General features: G+C 41.1%; 1 protein-coding gene across 4 annotated transcripts in view; it reads left to right on the forward strand.

Moving 5' to 3' along the window:
• LOC106565865 (polyhomeotic-like protein 2) overlaps positions 1–20710 on the forward strand; it is a 104827-nt gene that overhangs the window by 49605 nt on the left and 34512 nt on the right. For 2 of the 4 annotated variants that reach the window (XM_014133480.2, XM_045691756.1), the window contains exon 1: positions 5408–5579. The exons of the other annotated variants lie outside the window; for them this stretch is intronic. The gene's annotated coding sequence lies outside the window, so the exon portion shown is untranslated. Of the gene's footprint in view, positions 1–5407; positions 5580–20710 lie in introns of those variants that run through there. 4 annotated transcript variants of the gene reach the window in all.

Genomic DNA, 20710 nt, shown 5'->3' on the forward strand with positions numbered 1-20710 from the left:
ATGATCTGATTCTAGGATTACAGGGACTCCCCGCAACTATATTCAATGTGCAGGACTAAATTGAGGCTATGATTAAGAAGTTGGAGCTCTTCTCTGTCTGCATTAACAAGGACAACACACAGGTCCTTCTATCATTATATGATTTTTTGTGTGCAAATGAACTCAAGCTTATGGGCAATGTCAAATGTGATACAGCGAAGCACCTGAGTGAGTAGGGTGCGCAATTACACAAGTACTTTCCCGAAACGGATGACACAGACAACTGGATTCGTAATCCCTTTCATGCCCTGCCTCCAGTCCACTTACCGATATCTGAACAAGAGCCTCATCGAAATTGCAACAAGCGGTTCTGTGAAAATTGAATTTAATCAGAAGCCACTGACAGATTTCTGGATTGGGCTGCGCTCAGAGTATCCTGTCTTGGTAAATCGCGCTGTTAAGACACTGTTGCCCTTTGCAACCACGTACCTATGTGAGAGTGGATTCTCGGCCCTCACTAGCATAAAAACTAAATACAAGCACAGACTGTGTGTGGAAAATGATTTAAGACTGAGACTCTCCAATACAACCCAACATTGCAGAGTTATGTGCATCCTTTCAAGCATGCCCTTCTCATTCATCTGTGGTGAGTTATTCACAATTTTCAATGAACAAATAAGGTTTTATATTTAAGATGGTTAAATAAAGAGCAAAATGACACTGGTGTAGTGTAATAGTCTAGTGTAGTAGTATTTTTTTCCTCTCAGACTGTTACCCAAGCACTGCTGCTGGCATTTCACACACTTTGCCAAGCATCTCACAGACAGTACTGCCAGACGACCTCACACCCAGCTTTCACCAGCTTCCAGTCATTGTGCAGATGCTCGCAGATACAGTCATTGTGCAGATGTAGCAGATACCCATAGACTTCCAGTCATTGTGCAGATACCCATAGACTTCCAGTCATTGTCCTAACGCTAGTAAGCACTGGCTCGCAAATCTACCTCTACCTTTCATACTGGACACAGAGACATACAAATGTATTCCTTTAAGATTAATAAACTTACTCTAAGTCACTCTGGATAAGCACATCTGCTAAATTACAAAAATGTCAAATGTAGATGTTTTACATCTAGATCTGATATTAAATATTTTTTTAACAAATATTAAATTCACATTTTTTACATTTGACTGTTTAAAATGTAGTTATTTGTTACATTTGACTGTGTAAAACCTAGCAGTACTACTTATTTCTCTGAGAGACATTTTGCAAGAAAACATGATTATTTGTCACTCTGAAATTAAACCAAGTAAGAGAGAGATTTTAAACAAATATGTCCGGGGTGGCAGCGTAGCCTAGTGGTTAGAGTGTTGAACTAGTAACTGAAAGGTTGCAAGATCAAATCCCCGAGCTGAAAAGGTAAAAATCTGTCGTTCTGCCCCTGAACAAGGCAGTTAACCCACTGTTCCTAGGCCATCATTGAAAATAACAATTTGTTCTTAACTGACTTGCCTAGTTATATAAAAATATATTTTTTAAAACAATATGATTATATAGTGAAAAAACACACTTTCTTCAAACAATAAAAGCTCATTTACCAACATTTCTGAAAATGGATATAGTGTTTTGGAATATATGTAATAGTAATTTAGTGATTGTGTTTTATAGCATAGTCATGGAGTTCAGCAGTTTTGATATATGAATGAAATAAGATATTAAGTTGATAGGTCTATTTCTATGAAGGTCAACTTACAAACTCTGTATATTTACAGGCTCTGTGACCTGACAATGCAGCTGGTCATTCAGTAGCAGCCTTCAATCTCCATGCCAGACAAGATTACTGTCTGCAACATATTGGCAGGAGAGAGCAGGAGTTTACTCTGGGGCAACCAGCAGAGACAAAACAAATCTGCTCTGAGGAAGATTCTGCCCTCTATGATATGAGACCCCCTTTAGTTTTATGGATGATGCACAGTGACCAGCAGATACAGTTCAAACTGACTGGTACGTCAGAGTGGAATTGTGACTGGCAGAGCTCTTACGCATGAGTCACAGTAAGTTTAGGCCAAATGTTTCCACGCCCATATCAGCTTTTGTTACAGTTGTATCCTATACTAACCAGTCAAATATGTCCGGTATGTACACTACATTCATTATTTCAGCTTTAATACCAAACAATTATCTTATTACACAGGAATGCAAGCCTTGTCCCTCATCATTGACTCTCTTCTATCAACACAGTGTAGGTGTTGTTTTCCGGATCCTGACAGTACCACAGAAATATTGTGTAATGAATTTCTTCAGCTTACCCTTTGTCACATTGATTTATTTGACACTCATTCAATAAAGCATACATTACTTATGCACCCTTTAGCTACTGCACTATAATGGAAGGGATTGCAAGATCTAAGTTGAAAGATATTCACTGTAAAGTAACCAGGTCCAATAATCGAACACGTTCATCAAAGTATATCCAGCCCACATTGTAATATGAGTACCCTACATTGACAAAAGTATAAATATAAATGGTAATGGCCTACCATTGCACAATGAAATCAACAGGTGCTTACCTCTGTATCGTAAGGTACCTTCACCAAGGCTGTTTTCTCTGTGGAGATGATCTGCACCTTTTTAACCCCATTGATAACAGTCATCCTCAAGTCTCTGTTATCACAACAATGGAGTTAATAGAAAGACCATCTGTTATAGGAGTGTACAGCGTCAGTCTTCTGAATCTATGATCCTGGAGAGAAAAAAGAGGTGAAGAGAGTAAAAATAAAGTTAGCGGATGTCAGTCAGTCCCAGCCTCCCACTGATGATTCACTTGTCTCTTTCTCCTCTCCTTTCATCACCTGATGCACTAATGCTATGAAACCATTAGCTTCTCAGGGAGACCATCAGCCCATCATGGGGTTTCAGACTGGTTTTTTTCTCACTTTATACAAGGACATTCAGTGAACTTGTGGCAGTATCTCAGATTTCTTAATTGAATTCACAACTAGGCCACCTCTCAAAATAGTGTACCTCAGAGAGATGGTATCTTACAACTTCATAGCGCTGAGCAAATTGTAGGCCTTTTTTTGTATTATGTAGATTGTTATGTTCTCCTTTTGTTTGGTTATGGGTTTCATGTGGATTTAATTTAATCATTGTAAAGATAGGGTAGCACATCCTGAGTAATGCAGATTATTTTTCCACCAGCAGGTGGCTGTGTTATTTTGTGATCCTTGCTGCAGCTCATTTCAGGAGGTTGATAAGCTACACACGTTTCAATATTGTCCACTTGGTGACTGTGAATGTGCTCCGTGCTGAACTAACTGGGTGATTCATATGCAATGAGCCCATTCTCTAATAACTCCTCACATCTGGTCTACAACAGCACCACAACAGAGAATCTGGTCTTATTACTTTACATTTTTTACAAGAAAGCCAAACTGCACTGGATTTTAAAACAATTATTCTAACTCTTCTACTCACAACAGTTTAATGTAGACACATCCATGTCGGTTTCTGTTTAGTTTCAGATCTAGGACTATATGATACTAGGACTATATATTCTGTTTATATATTGATTTGTGAGTTTGCATGCTCAACTAATGATGATGCTGTTGAAAGCATTAGTGCATATGAGAAAAAGGGATTGGCTCATAGACGACAGGCTAATGTTTTTTGTCAACCAGGGGATCAACTAAGCTGAGGTAGCCATCAATATTTCATTATGATTCTCATGAATAATACACACATTTGCTTCATGATATGGCAGAATGGTGTATGGAACACACCTCGTCATAGTTGATTTGAGGTATTGCATACCATTGCATTATCCTGCTGTCTGCCTTTTCAGCTCATAATAACGGGTCTTTTGGGAATAACCAAGTTACTGAAACCTCCCCTCTATGAAGGTTCTGTGAGGTAGGTATCAAGGGGGCTGTGAAAGAGCAGATAATTAACTCATGGTCCAACCAAATATGTAGTATTCTGATAAATTATTCAGCATTTGCACTCCATTTTCATTTCCTGCTCATGTTACAGGAAACACACCCTGAAACAGTAGCAATTAATCTATTCTATCTTCATATTATTACCATTGGTCAAAATTCGAGCCTCAGCCTCATGATTCAAAGTTGATGTGTAAGGCTTTGAAGCATTACAAAAAAATGTAGAAAGTACATCACCTTTCAGAACATTTTTGATTTTTGAGAAAGAGCCTGTCCATCCCTTGTCATCATTTCAAACTACAGCGCTTGCTTTTCTGAATCTGCCTCTGTTCAGTCATACATGTTACTTTTAACAGTAGCTTACATGCGGTGTGAACAGAAAATGACATTTTTCTCTCATTGGTTTAATGAGAGAAAAATTATGGAAAACTCACTGAGGCTTCAAAGGGGTGACTGGCTGATGGTGCACAACCCCCTGAGGTCAAGGATAAGGTTCCGTGCCCCACACATGCCTCATAATGAGGTTTCCCAAATGACATGGAATTGTATGGCCACCAGAGGAGGCTGGTGTGATGAGCTATAGGAGGATGGGCTCATTGTAATGGCTGGAATGGAATAAATGGAATGGAGTCAAATGTGGTTTCCAAATATTTGCTGTGTTTGATACCGTTCCATAAATTCCATTCCAGCCATTACAATGAGCCCATCCTCCTATAGCTCATCCCACCAGCCTCCTCTGATGGCATAATATGCCCTATTACATCTTTGACCAATCAGCATTGCCACAGAGCCTATTGTGTTTTCATGCACTGCATTTGTGAAAGCACTTACACTCTGACATTTGAATACATTTGCCTGCATTGTAACCCCTACCCTCTGACATAATAAAACGGGTGTATCCCTTCCCCCAGCCCTGAATTGTACTCTGGACAATATTACCATAATTTAGTGGAAGATGATAGCAGCTGACATAGAATTGTAGTTCTATATGATCATTTTGAAAATGCCAATTTTTACAATTTTCTTATCCAGAATTGATGCTGACCTCATTATCGAATAAGATATTTCACAATGCAACATTCACTCTTTTCTATTTCGCTCGCTCTCTCTTTTTGCTCATACATTATTTTCAAACACTGCGCTGTCTACGTAACAATTTAAGGGCATGAGCCAATAAAATCCCGGCAAGGGTTAAATCCCTCTGTGTTGCTATGGAGACCATGACAGTTCCTGTAGTACGGTTACCACTAGATAGCACAGCCACAAAGTAAAAATTCGTACAAATTTGCTTTTCTGTATTAATTTAAGGTTAGGGAGAAGGTTATGCGTGTCGTTAAGGTTAGGGTTAATGATAGGGTTAAGTTTACAATCAGATTTTAAGAAGATAAATTGTAGAAATAGGCGGGGTTTATTACTTTGTGACTGTGGTAACTAGTGACGACCATGTAGTCTGAACGTTCTGCCCATTGGGTGAATACATGTCACATGTTATATTCTGGAACGCTAATTCATAGATTTTTTTCCTCCCACCCCTGCTCCTACACTTGTGCTGGTTTATTCCGACTGTATCAGAAAAAAACAAGATTCAGAAATGGTGTAGAATAACAGGAAAGGAACACGAGAGTATTTCCAAGCAGGGAAATACAAGGCATTTGGGGAAGGTATGGCAACAACATTTTATTTTGTTATGAAAGTTCGTTATCGGCCTCGGTCCTCTAGTTGTACTTCTGCGGTTAATGACCGTGTTTGTCTGAGCGTGTACATGCTAGCCGGGAGGGACCTTTATTGAGCAGACAACCTTCCGTGTCTGACTGGCAGAGCCCTGACAGAGCTGGCTGGCTGACGTTAGCAGTTAGCTAGCTAAACTATATGAACTTCATTGCATTTGTGCATTACACAGGAACACATTAATGAGCAGGCATAAACGGAACTATTTTGTGTATTTAAAAACAGAAGTGCTCGTATCAGCTAGTTGGTGTTCGCTGTCTGCATGTGCCTTTGCATGGGTTGTACATTCTCGAACACCCAGCACTACCTTCCCTGGACATTTTTGGAGGGGGTAGGTTGGTGCCTTTTGAGACTGTGTCCCTTGGGTAACGACCCCTAGGGCGTGGGGGAGGAGGGGGTTACTTATTTTGACAAGTGCAGTAACGTTAACGTTATGGCTGAACGCTCATTGTAGTAACGGGCTAGTTGTGGTGCCCTTGGCTCTCTGTGACCCAAATTACACAAATATATAAATATAGGCTACATTAGTACCCCACACCTCTGTTCAATTTGTGTCTGGTTATAGTATATGCATATTACATACCTACCAATCGTCACTATGTAAGCTGTCAAACTGGATAATTAAAAAATAGATATATTTGGTTATGATTATTACAGTGAAGCTCCTGTAATTTCCTCAAGGCTTTTGAGGTTAATTGTACTGGGACTCCCATTTAGTGCTCAGTATGACAGGAAAGTATTATGGGATAGACATATCTTCCCTTGGACGCCAGGTCACAGTGCTCTGGGAGTAGTGTGTAGGTTACTATTTGAACATGCAGAATTTACAGTCATCTCGTGTGTGTGTGTGTGTGTGTGTGTGTGTGTGTGTAAGTTCTTAACTCACTCATTTGACCCAAGCTAATCGGATATTTAGATTTCTGAATATATGACAACAACTTGCTGCTGGCCAAGGCACTCATTCCATTGTATTCAATACTTCTGAAGACTCAAGAAATATGCAAATCTCTGCTATTGGGATAAAGTGGCATTATTTTTATGGTTGATAGCCTACTCTGTAAATAAGCAAGATGGGGGAACTGCCCTTACTGCTAGTCTTGCCCCTGCCCCACCCATGATGCATCAAAGTTTTTATTCATTTACTTCCTCATGGAGAGCTAATCCTTTACCTCTGCAGAGATCATCCCCCACAGGGAGACCTCCTGGTCACAGGGGGATTGGTGTCTGCAGACTTCAGCTGCATGAGCCCACCAGCCCAGGCCTCTTCTCTTCTACCAGGGGGATATCAGTTAAGTCTGGGCCTCCACTGCATCCCAGGGAAAGAGGGCTAATTGAAGACCGTGTCACCCTTGTGGTAGTCTGGGCTTCTCTGAGGATGATTGGAGTGGATGGACGCTTGGCTTTAGTTTGCTCTAGGAGTGTCTGCTGGCTTGTAACTGCAAAGTCATATTTTCTCATTCACGACTAAACAGCATGAGTTCGCTGTTTTCATTTTATTGACTGAAACTAGACATAGTTCAGAGTAAGCAGTGAGACAGCTCATGTCTAAGGGTAGGCTAGCTTTATTCAAGCAATAATGCCAGAGTAGGTGTGGTGTATTTAATTGACATCTGTGCCATCATTTAATTGACATCTGTAAAAATCGGCCAAATCGGGGTCCAACAATACCGATTTCCGATTGTTATGAAAACTTGAAATCGGCCCTAATTAATCGGCCATTCCGATTAATCGGTCGACCTCTAGCCCATTCACTAAGGATGTGTGGCAGTAAGGCTGCACAATTAATCGAATTTAGGTAGAAAATTCAATATCCATATTGCAAGAGTCTGAATCTGCAATATTTTGTAACGCCACTCTGCCGCATGTAATGTCCATTTTAATAGTTTACTCCATCTGCTACTTGAGTCAACTCTCTCCCGCTTCCAACACACCCCAGGCCCCGCCCCTGTCAATCAAGGAGTGCAGTTGCTCGAAGACCACCACTTGCCGTACCAAGTTCACTGTGCATGGTCAATGCAACAGATGCAACAATCCATATGAGTTCTATATTTACACTATTTGTTTGTGTATCTTACTCTCTGCAAATAGCTAGTTAGTTTGTATTTTCTTACAAAGTTGTGGCATAAAACAATTTTGTGCTACCTGCTAATGTTAATAGCTAGTTCGCTACAGCCTGATACTAGTGCTGATGTAAGCTTAGATCCATAGGCCTTGATCTACAGGCCTAGATCAGCATGTTGTTTGTGCTACGGTATGTTCTAAATAAAAGAAGAATAGGTAAAGCATGAATATGTTACATGAATCAAGAGAAAAATGTAACATCTTAGGGTCCCCTGGAAAACACTGGCCAACACAGGTTCCTACAATGTCACAATAATTCCTCCCTGGCTTTTTCATTCGTTAACATGTCAAACGTATTCAAAGTGCCCATTGTAATTCCAATTATAGAACTAGAATAATAATTTTATTTCCAATTCCAACAGTTCACCCAAGTGTTTTGATCTAAATCACAAGTCAAATCGCAATCTTTTTAAAATGTATTTTTTAGTGATGCACCGATATGACATTTTTGGCCGATACCCAATATTTTCCTTGCAAAAAAACCAGATACCGATATTTACAATTTTAGTGCCCTTTTAAGCATTCTAGTATAGTTAAATAGTTAACACACACACACATGGACGCAGCGGTCTAAGGCACTGCATCTTCCTGGTTCGAATCCAGGCTGTCATTGTAAATAAGAATTTGTTCTTAACTCTTACATCTAGACGTTCCGCTAGCGGAACACCGCTCCAATATCCAATGATAGGGCGTGGCGCGAAATACAAACTCCTCGATAATCCAAAAAACTACAATTTTTCAAACATATGACTATTTTACACCATTTTAAAGACAAGACTCTCCTTTATCTAACCACACTGTCCGATTTTAAAAAGGCTTTACAACGAAAGCAAAACATTAGATTATGTCAGGAGAGTACCCAGCCAGAAATAATCAGACACCCATTTTTCAAGCTAGCATATAATGTCACAAAAAACAAAACCACAGCTAAATGCAGCACTAACCTTTGATGATCTTCATCAGATGACACTCCTAGGACATTATGTTATACAATAAATGTGTGTTTTGTTCAATCAAGTTCATATTTAAATCAAAAACCAGCTTTTTACATTAGCATGTGACGTTCAGAACTAGCATTCCTACCGAACACTTCCGGTGAATTTACTAAATTACTCACGATAAACGTTCACAAAAAACATAACAATTATTTTAAGAATTATAGATACAGAACTCCTTTATGCAATCGCGGTGTCCGATTTTAAAATAGCTTTTCGGTGAAAGCACATTTTGCAATATTCTGAGTAGATAGCCCGGCCATCACAGGCTAGCTATTTTGACACCCACCAAGTTTGGTACTCACCAAACTCAGATTTACTATAAGAAAAATTGGATTACCTTTGCTGTTCTTCGTGAGAATGCACTCCCAGGACTTCTACTTCAACAACAAATGTTGGTTTGGTTCCAAATAATCCATAGTTGTATCCAAATAGCGGCGTTTTGTTCGTGCGTTCAAGACACTATCCGAAGGGTGACGCGCCGGCGCGTTTCGTGACAAAATTTAAAATATTCCATTACCGTACTTCGAAGCATGTCAAACGCTGTTTAAAATCTATTTTTATGCCAAAAAAATTCTCGTAAAATAGCGATAATATTCCGACCGGGAGTCGTTGTTTTCGTTCAGACTGAAAATGTAAAATGGACTCTTCACGTGCACCCGTCTCATTGTTCTGAGATCGACCACTATCCAAATGCGCTACTGTTTTTCAGCCATGGACTGCAAAGTCAACGTTCTGGCGCCTTCTGAGAGCCTATGGGAGCCTTAGAAAGTGTCACGTTACAGCAGAGATCCTCTGTTTTGGATAGAGATGACAAAGAAGGCCAAGAAATGGTCAGACAGGGTACTTCCTGTACAGAATCTTCTCAGGTTTTGGCCTGCCATTTGAGTTCTGTTATACTCACAGACACCATTCAAACAGTTTTAGAAACTTTGGAGTGTTTTCTATCCAACTTCCATCTACTAATTATATGCTTATTCTAGTTTCTGGGCAGGAGTAATAACCAGATTAAATCGGGTACGTTTTTTATCCGGCCGTGAAAATACTGCCCCCTATCCATAACAAGTTAACTGACTTGCCTAGTTAAATAAAAGGTTACACACACACCAAAAAGTTATTTTGTTAGCATTTACGTATGCCCCCATTACCAGTAAAACCTAATCAAAACCTATTTCTTTCACTTACTTGCTGTGCTGTTTCTTGTTCATTTGTTCAGTCGTTTCATTCTCAACCCAGATTTCTATGGAACGCCGTTTATGTCTACGCGTGTCTAAAAAGATACACGTCAAATACTGTAAACACATAGTTCGTGGCAAGTGTTTACTTGTTTCCAGACTTTTTTGTACAGCTTTGACAGTGCTACTGTATCTTTTTTGACATGCAACGACCCAAACGGCGTTCTATATGTTGTGAAGCTAATAGCAGTAACGCTATTACTGTGTAACTCCGGTTGAGCAACATCTGGAAAATAGCGCACTTTATAGTGTGTACCGGTGCTCGACCAGTCGGCGAAAGCCAACATCACCCATGACAGAGAACGGCTAATTGTTAATTAAGGGCAATGAATACCATTATCTTGCCGTTAATATATTTTGCGTTTGAGTTGTCTCGCTGAAATGTTCTTATTCTTTCAAATGACTGCTCGACTTGTTGACTGCTCGATCCACACAGCAGACATTGTGGGCTAGGTTAGGAATGCTGTGTTGCGCAAAATGTTACGTAGCGTGATTACGCTCTGTAGATATGCACGGTAGCGTTGACATCGGTTTATAACATCGGCATTAAACTAGACATACCGATGTTGGCATTTTTAGCTAATATTGTCAGATTCTGATATGTTCATCTATCTATCTATCTATCTATCTATCTATCTATCTATCTATCTATCTATCTATCTATCTATCTATCTATCTATCTATCTATCTATCGTGCATCCCTAGTAATTTTATCGCTATTCGATTTTTGGGCCCATACTGTTCAGCCTTATGTGGCAGCATGCTACAAAAAAATCACCCACACCAGATGTAGCCCAGAGGACCTGCCTGCTCTTTCTCTACATCTTCAATTAGAACGATAGCACACCCAGCTGTTAGGTGCTAAAACCCCACTGACTCCCCAGTAAACCTCAATAACAAAACCACATAACTAATCTCATACTGAACATTCCTCGCTTACTACAGTCTATAAATACCTCTATCAAACAGCACCCCCGAAGCCACAGATTATCAGCATGGTTCAAACCAGACACTATTCTATGACTCAATCTCAAAGGAATCGTTCCCCTACGTGGGACTAAACAACAAAGGGAAAAATAGGTCAGGCATGAGCAATGGTAGTGACTAGTGAGCACAGAGGATTGAAAGCACTGGGCTCATCAGAAGACATTTAGCAAGTCTCTGCCAGCTGTGGGCCAGCCTGTCCCTGGTTGGACATAACTGAGAGCATGACAAGGCTGACCAGACCACCCTGGGGATGGTGCTTGACTTGCTTTCTTAGCAGTCAACTACTGTACCTTCGCTGCAGCTGGGTGACTGGCCTGCTATGCCCTTGTTTTTTGTCATGATAGTCAGGGTCTCCCAAGGTCTCCCAAAACCCTTGGCTGGATGTTCTGCTCCCTCTGATATCATTATCAATGTTTTCTTGAGAAATGCTTCCTTTGGAACACAATGTGCTGTGTGATACCTCAGTGTCATAATGGGTAGTTTGGGTCCTGGATGCCAATTGGCAATCGCTGCGCCATTTCCTGGTTGCTAAAAATCTAAATAGTTAGCCTAATTTAAGTTTGTGACAAAACAAGCAATGCATAGTGTATAGAATCATTGTACCATCTAAACTGCTGTGAAATATACTGCTAAAAAAAATAAAGGGAACACTAAAATAACATCCTAGATCTGAATGAATGAAATAATCTTATTAAATACTTTTTTCTTTACATAGTTGAATGTGCTGACAACAAAATCACACAAAAATAATCAATGGAAATCCAATTTATCAACCCATGGAGGTCTGGATTTGGAGTCACACTGAAAATTAAAGTGGAAAACCACACTACAGGCTGATCCAACTTTGATGTAATGTCCTTAAAACAAGTCAAAATGAGGCTCAGTAGTGTGTGTGGCCTCCACGTGCCTGTATGACCTCCCTACAATGCCTGGGCATGCTCCTGATGAGGTGGCGGATGGTCTCCTGAGGGATCTCCTCCCAGACCTGGACTAAAGCATCCGCCAACTCCTGGACAGTCTGTGGTGCAACGTGGCGTTGGTGGATGGAGCGAGACATGATGTCCCAGATGTGCTCAATTGGATTCAGGTCTGGGGAACGGGCGGGCCAGTCCATAGCATCAATGCCTTCCTCTTGCAGGAACTGCTGACACACTCCAGCCACATGAGGTCTAGCATTGTCTTGCATTAGGAGGAACCCAGGGCCAACTGCACCAGCATATGGTCTCACAAGGGGTCTGAGGATCTCATCTCGGTACCTAATGGCAGTCAGGCTACCTCTGGCGAGCACATGGAGGGCTGTGCGGCCCCCCAAAGAAATGCCACCCCACACCATGACTGACCCACCGCCAAACCGGTTATGCTGGAGGATGTTGCAGGCAGCAGAACGTTCTCCACGGCGTCTCCAGACTCTGTCACGTGCTCAGTGTGAACCTGCTTTCATCTGTGAAGAGCACAGGGCGCCAGTGGCGAATTTGCCAATCTTGGTGTTCTCTGGCAAATGCCAAACGTCCTGCACGGTGTTGGGCTGTAAGCACAACTCCCACCTGTGGACGTCGGGCCCTCATACCACCCTCATGGAGTGTGTTTCTGACCGTTTGAGCAGACACATGCACATTTGTGGCCTGCTGGAGGTCATTTTGCAGGGCTCTGGCAGTACTCCTCCTGCACCTTGCACAAAGACGGAGGTAGCGGTCCTGCTGCTAGGTTGTTACCCTCCTACGGCCTCCTCCACGTCTCCTGATGTACTGGCCTGTCTCCTGGTAGCACCTCCGGTGCTCTGGATACTACGCTGACAGACACAGCAAACCTTCTTGCCACAGCTCGCATTGATGTGCCATCCTGGATGAGCTGCACTACCTGAGCCACTTGTGTGGGTTGTAGTCTCCGTCTCATGCTACCACTAGAGTGAAAGCACCGCCAGCATTCAAAAGTGACCAAAACATCAGCCAGGAAGCATAGGAACTGAGAAGTGGTCTGTGGTCCCCACCTGCAGAACCACTCCTTTATTGGGGGTGTCTTGCTAATTGCCTATCATTTCCACCTGTTGTCTATTCCATTTGCACAACAGCATGTGAAATTTATTGTCAATCAGTGTTGCTTCCTAAGTGGACAGTTTGATTTCACAGAAGTGTGATTGACTTGGAGTTACATTGTGTTGTTTAAGTGTTCCCTTTATTTTTTTGAGCAGTGTATATTTTCAATAACCCCAAATATTGTGTTTCCAGGTGGTGTACAAAACTGAAGGTTAAAAGACAAAAAAATGTCAGAACGGGAAGCATAGAAAGTATATACAGAATATATCTACCGTTTCTTAGACTAGCTGTCAATGAGAATTACAGATCTATAACTAACATTTCTATGTGAATTTGGTTGGGTTGCCCCAAAAAGTTACATATTGCAGCTTTAAAGCATTTTTAGATTTGTAATGAAAAGCGCCATAGAAAAGTATAAATTATTATTAAATATACCACACCCATGAGGTTTGATTTGAGGTTTTTGTTTTAATGTTACTTCCCAACTTTTGAAGGCAATTCAGAGGGCATTTAAAATTAAGTCACAGTACACACTAGTGTCATTTTAAAGGTAGAGGGATAGTCTGTACTTGTACTGGGCATTTTTTGTGTCACTTCTCTTGCAACAGAGTCAGGGTATATGAAGCAGTTTGGGCCGCCTGGCTCATTGCGAACTGTGAAGACTATTTCTTCCTAACAAAGACAGCCGACTTGGCCAAACGGGGGATGATTTAGACATCCAGCGAAAAATCATATCGCCATTAGCATAACAAAATTTAATCAATTTTTTTTTTCAATTTTTTTTTTCAAATTATATCGTTTTATAGATACACCTCTCCTGAATCGAACCACGTTGTCCGATTTTCAAAAAGGCTTTACAGCAAAAGCAAAACATTAGATTATGTTAGAGGAGTATATCGTAAAAGTAGCCACATAGCCATTTTCCGACCAACCACATGCATCACAAATAACCAAAAAACAGCTAAATGCAGCACTAACCTTTGACAATCTTCATCAGATGACACACCTAGGACATCATGTTACACAATACATGCATTCTTTTGTTCGATAAAGTTCATATTTATATATAAAAACAGCATTTTACATCGGTGCGTAACGTTGACTAACTATTTTCCCTCAAATGCATCCGATGAAACAGAGCTACAATTTACTAAATTACTATTCGAAAACATTTTTAAAATGTAATATTGTCATTCTAAGATTTATAGATGAATATCTCTTGAAAGCACCTGTAATGCCAGATTTAAAATTAACTTTACTGGGTAATCATACTTTGCGATGAAAGGGGATGCGATACTCTGAAAAATAGGCTAACGTAACAGGTCAGCGCCATCTTGGAACAATCGCATATCACATCTAGTCTTGTATACTATTGTCAATAATCCCTTACCTTTGGTTGTCTTCATCAGAAAACACTTCCAGGAATCCCAGGTCCACAACAAATGTATTTTCGTTCGAAAAAATTACTCCTTTATGTTCCAAGAGCTTGTTCTTGTTAGCGCGTCTGAAGGCTGCTCCAAAACTTCCGTCAGCCACGGGACAGCCATTTTGAGAAAATGCATTTTTTTTCCCATTTCGGTTCGTTCAAACATGTCAAACGTTGTATAACACAAATCTTCAGGGCGTTTTTCAACAAGAGAGCCAATAAGATTCGAGGGGGACGATTGCATTGTGTTTCAAAACGTTTCGAAAGGGGAGGGTAACCAGGGGCGTCGGCGTCATAATGGTGATGGCCCTCTCCGTGTGACCACGTTCCACAGCGTCTCATTCATTCAGTTTTAACAGTAGGAGACTCAAACCACTTTGTAAAGACTGGGGACATCTAGTGGAAGCAATAGGAAGTGCTCAATGAACCATAGCTCACGGTGTGGTTAATAGGCAATGTGATGAAGTTGAGTTCGCAATTCAGAATTCCACTTCCTGTTTCGATCTGTCTCGGGGTTTTGACTGCCATATGAGTTCTGTTAAACTCAGACACCATTCAAACAGTTTTAGAAACGTTAGGGTGTTTTCTATCCACAAGTATTAATTATATGCATATCCTAGCTTCTGAGTTTGAGTAGTAGGCCATTTAAAATGGGCACAATTTTTTTTTTAAATGCGCTGTGGCGCCCCCTATCCTAGGCGACCGTCAAGAGGTTAACAAAAGCGCATTTGCGAAAAAAGCACTATCGTTGCACGACTGTACCTAACCATGAACATCAATGCCTTTCTTAAAGTCAATACATAGAAGTATATATTTTTAAACCTGCATATTTAGCTAAAAGAAATCCAGGTTAGCAGGCAATATTAACCAGGTGAAATTGTGTCACTTCTCTTGCGTTCATTGCACGCAGAGTCAGGGTATATGCAACAGTTTGGGCTGCCTGGCTCGTTGCGAACTAATTTGCCAGAATTTTACGTAATTATGACATAACATTAAAGGTTGTGCAATGTAACAGGAATATTTAGACTTAGGGATGCCACCCGTTAGATAAAATACGGAACGGTTCCGTATTTCACTGGAAGGAAAAACGTTTTGTTTTCGAGATGATAGTTTCCGGATGCGACCATATTAATGACCTAAGGCTCGTATTTGTGTGTTTATTATATTATAATTAAGTCTATGATTTGATAGAGCAGTCTGACTGAGCGGTGGTAGGCAGCAGCAGGCTCGTAAGCATTCATTCAAACAGCACTTTCGTGCGTTTTGCCAGCAGCTCTTCGCTGTGCTTCAAGCATTGCGCTAGTTATGACTTCAAGCCTATCAACTCTCAAGATTAGGCTGGTGTAACCGATGTGAAATGGCTAGCTAGTTAGCCAGGTGCGCGCTAATAGCATTTCAAACGTCACTCGCTCTGAGACTTGGAGTAGTTGTTCCCCTTGCTCTACATCGGTAACGCTGCTTCGAGGGTGGCAGTTGTCGATGTGTTCCTGGTTCGAGCCCAGGTAGGAGCGAGGAGAGGGACGGAAGCTATACTGTTACACTGGCAATACTAAAGTGCCTATAAGAACATCCAATAGTCAAAGGTATATGAAATACAAATCGTATGGAGAGAAATAGTCCTATAATTCCTATAATAACTACAACCTAAAACTTCTTACCTGGAAATATTGAAGACTCATGTTAAAAGGAACCACCAGCTTTCATATGTTCTCATGTTCTGAGCAAGGAACTTAAACGTTAGCTTTCTTACATGGCACATATTGCACTTTTACTTTCTTCTCCAACACTTTGTTTTTGCATTATTTAAACCAAATTGAACATGTTTCATTATTTATTTGAGGCTAAAATCGGCCGATTAATCGATATCGGCTTTTTTGGGCCTCCAATAATCGGTATCGGCGTTGAAAAAGCACAATCGGTCGACCTCTATTTGAGATATCAGCTGATGTAAGAAGGGCTATATAAATACATTTGATTTGATTTGGCATCTAGCCACTTAGCTAGCATGTTAGCAAACCAAATGCATTGCTGGAGCCCTGAGCTGGATATAATTTATTTGACACATCTTAGATTTCTACTATATAAGCAGTGGCGAGAAAAATAGCATAAAAATTGATTTTAACCTCTCTAGGCTAGGCGGGACGAATTCGTCCCACCTACGTAACAGCCACTTGCAGCCTGTGGCGCGATTTTCAAAATCTTAAAAATCCTATTACTTCAATTTCTCAAACATATGACTATTTTACAGCTATTTAAAGACAAGACTCTCGTTAATCTAACCACACTGTCCGATTTCAAAAAGGCTTTACAACGAAAGCAAAACATTAGATTATGTCAGCAGAGTACCAAGCCAGAAATAATCAGACACCCATTTTTCAAGCCAGCATATAATGTCACCAAAACCCAGAAGACAGCTAAATGCAGCACTCACCTTTGATGATCTTCATCAGATGACAACCCTAGGACATTATGTTATACAATACATGCATGTTTTGTTCAATCAAGTTCATATTTATATCAAAAACCAGCTTTTTACATTAGCATGTGACGTTCAGAACTAGCATACCCCCCGCAAACTTCCGGGGAATTCGCTAACATTTTACTAAATTACTCACGATAAACGTTCACAAAAAGCATAACAATTATTTTAAGAATTATAGATACAGACCTCCTCTATGCACTCGATATGTCCGATTTTAAAATAGCTTTTTGGTGAAAGCACATTTTGCAATATTCTAAGTACATAGCCCAGGCATCACGGGCTCGCTATTTAGACACCCGGCAAGTTTAGCACTCACCATAATCATATTTACTATTATAAAAATGTCATTACCTTTTGTTGTCTTCGTCAGAATGCACACCCAGGACAGCTACTTCAATAACAAATGTTGGTTTGGTCCAAAATAATCCATCGTTATATCCGAATAGCGGCGTTTTGTTCGTGCGTTCCAGACACTATCCGAAATAGTAAAGAAGTGTCACGCGCTTGGCGCAATTCCCGACAATAAAATTCAAAGTATTCCATTGCCGTACGTCGAAGCATGTCAACCGCTGTTTAAAATCAATTTTTACATCATTTTTCTCGTAGAAAAGCGATAATATTCCGACAGGGAATCTCCTTTTCGGCAAACAGAGGAAAAAAATCCCAAAGGCGGGGGCGGTCGGGGTCACGCGCATAAGCTAGTGTCTCTTGATGGGCCACTTGAGAAAGGCGATAATGTGTTTCAGCCTGGGGCTGGAATGACGACATTCTGTTTTTTCCCGGGCTCTGAGAGCCTATGGAAGACGTGGGAAGTGTCACGTTAGAGCAGAGATCCTTAGTAAATGATAGAGATGGCAAAGAAGTTCCAGAAATGGTCAGACAGGCCACTTCCTGTAAAGGAATCTCTCAGGTTTTGACCTGCCATTTGAGTTCTGTTATACTCACAGACACCATTCAAACAGTTTTAGAAAATTTAGGGTGTTTTCTATCCATATGTAATAAGTATATGCATATTCTAGTTACTGAGTAGGAGTGGTAACCAGATTAAATCGGGTATGTTTTTTATCCAGCCGTGTCAATGCTGCCCCCTAGCCCTAACAGGTTAAACAGCATTTGACATGCTTCTAAGTAGGGTAATGGAATATTTTGAATTTGTCACGAAATGCGCTCGCACGTTACCCTTCGGATAGTGACCTGAACGCACAAACAAAACGGAGCTATTTGGACATAACTATGGATTATTTGGAACCAAAACAACATTTGTTGTTGAAGTCGAAGTCCTGGGAGTGCATTCTGACGAAGAACAGCAAAGGTAATCCAATTTTTCTAAGAATGTGTTCTTAACTAACTTGCCTAGTTAAATAAAGGTGTAAAAAAATTCATTTAAAAAAAAAATCGGCCAAATCGGCGTCCAAAATAGCGATTTCTGATTGTTATGAAAACTTGAAATCGGCCCTAATTAATCGGCCATTTCGATTAATCGGTCGACCTCTAATCTCAAAGTGCTGTACAGAAACCCAGCGTAAAACCCCAAACAGCAAGCAATGCAGGTGTAGAAGTCGGTGGCTAGGAAAAATTCCCTAGAAAGGCAAAAACCTAGGAAGAAACCTAGAGGAACCAGGCTATGAGGGGTGGCCAGTCCTCTTCTGAGTAAATGTCAGTTGGCTTTTCATAGCCGATCATTGAGAGTATCTCTACCGCTCCTGCTGTCTCTAGAGAGTTGAAAACAGCAGGTCTGGGACAGGTAGCACGTCCGGTGAACAGGTCAGGGTTCCATAGCCGCAGGCAGAACAGTTGAAACTGGAGCAGCAGCACGGCCAGGTGGACTGGGGACAGCAAGGAGTCATCATGCCAGGTAGTCCTGAGGGGAGGGAGGGAGGGGGAGAGGGAGAGAGACTTAAATTCACACAGGACACTGGAGAAATACTCCAGATATAAGACTGACCCTAGCCCCCCTACACACAAACTACTGCAGCATAAATACTGGAGGCTTAGTCAGGAGACACTGTGGCCCCATCCGTAGATACCCCCGGACAGAGCCAAACAGGCAGGATATAACCCCACCCACTTTGCCAAAGCACAGCCCCCACACCACTAGAGGGATATCTTCATATGTGGAGAGGGGGGAACCGGCTAGGCAGAGACAGCAAGGGCGGTTCGTTGCTCCAGTGCCTTTCCGTTCACCTTCACACTCCTGGGCCAGACTACACTCAATCATAGGACCTACTGAAGAGATGAGTCTTCAATAAAGACTTAAAGGTTGAGACCGAGTCTGCGTCTCTCACATGGGTAGGCAGACCATTCCATAAAAATGGAGCTCTATAGGAGAAAGCCCTGCCTCGAGCTGTTTGCTTAGAAATTCTAGGGACAATTAGGAGGTCTTGTAACCGTAGCGTATGTACGGCAGGACCAAATCAGAAAGATAGGTAGGAGCAAGCCCATGTAATGCTTTGTAGGTTAGCAGTAAAACCTTGAAATCAGCCCTTGCCTTAACAGGAAGCCAGTGTAGGGAGGCTAGCACTGGAGTAATATGATCACATTTTTTGGTTCTAGTCAGGATTCTAGCAGCCGTATTTAGCACTAACTGAAGTTTATTTAGTGCTTTATCCGGGTAGCCGGAAAGTAGAGCATTGCAGTAGTCTAACCTAGAGGTAACAAAAGCATGGATACATTTTTCTGTATCAATTTTGGACAGAGAATTTCTGATCTTTGCAATGTTACGCAGATGGAAAAAAGCTGTCCTTGAAACAATCTTGATATGTTTGTCAAAAGAGAGATCAGGGTCCAGAGTAATGCCGAGGTCCTTCACAGTTTTATTTGAGATGACTGTACAACCATCAAGATTGTCAGATTCAACAGAAGATCTCTTTGTTTCTTGGGACCTAGAACAAGCATCTCTGTTTTGTCCGAGTTTAAAAGTAGAACGTTTGCAGCCATCCACTTCCTTATGTCTGAAACACAGGCTTCCAGCGAGGGCAATTTTGGGGCTTCACCATGTTTCATTGAAATGTACAGCTGTGTGTCATCCACATAACAGTGAACGTTAACATTGTTTTCGAATGACATCCCCAAGAGGTAAAATATATAGTGAAAACAATAGTGGTCCTAAAACGGAACCTTGAGGAACACCGAAACTTACAGTTGATTTGTCAGAGGACAAACCATTCACAGAGACAAACTGATATCTTCCCGACAGATAAGATCTAAACCAGGCCAGAACTTGTCCGTGTAGACCAATTTGGGTTTCCAATCTCTCCAAAAGAATGTTGTGATCGATGGTATCAAAAGCAGCACTAAGGTCTAGGAGCACGAGCCTCGGTCTGACGCCATTAAAAGGTAATTTACCACCTTCACAAGTGCAGTCTCAGTGCTATGATGGGGTCTAAAACCAGACTTAAGCATTTCGTATACAATGTTTTTCTTCAGGAAGGCAGTGAGTTGCTGTGCAACAGCTTTTTCAAAAATGTTTGAGATCAATGGGAGATTCGATATAGGCCGATTTAGTTTTTTATATTTTCTGGGTCAAGGTTTGGCTTTTTCAAGAGAGGCTTTATTACTGCCACTTTTAGTGAGTTTGGTACACATCCGGTGGATAGAGAGCCGTTTATTGTGTTCAACATAGGAGGGCCAAGCACAGGAAGCAGCTCTTTCGGTAGTTTAGTTGGAATAGGATCCAGTATGCAGCTTGAGGGTTTAGAGGCCATGATTATTTTCATCATTGTGTCAATAGATATAGTACTAAAAAACTTTAGTGTCTCCCTTGATCCTAGGTCCTGGCAGAGTTG

This window comes from Salmo salar, chromosome ssa12 (genome assembly GCF_905237065.1).
Source record: "Salmo salar chromosome ssa12, Ssal_v3.1, whole genome shotgun sequence".
Lineage (NCBI taxonomy): Eukaryota > Metazoa > Chordata > Actinopteri > Salmoniformes > Salmonidae > Salmo > Salmo salar.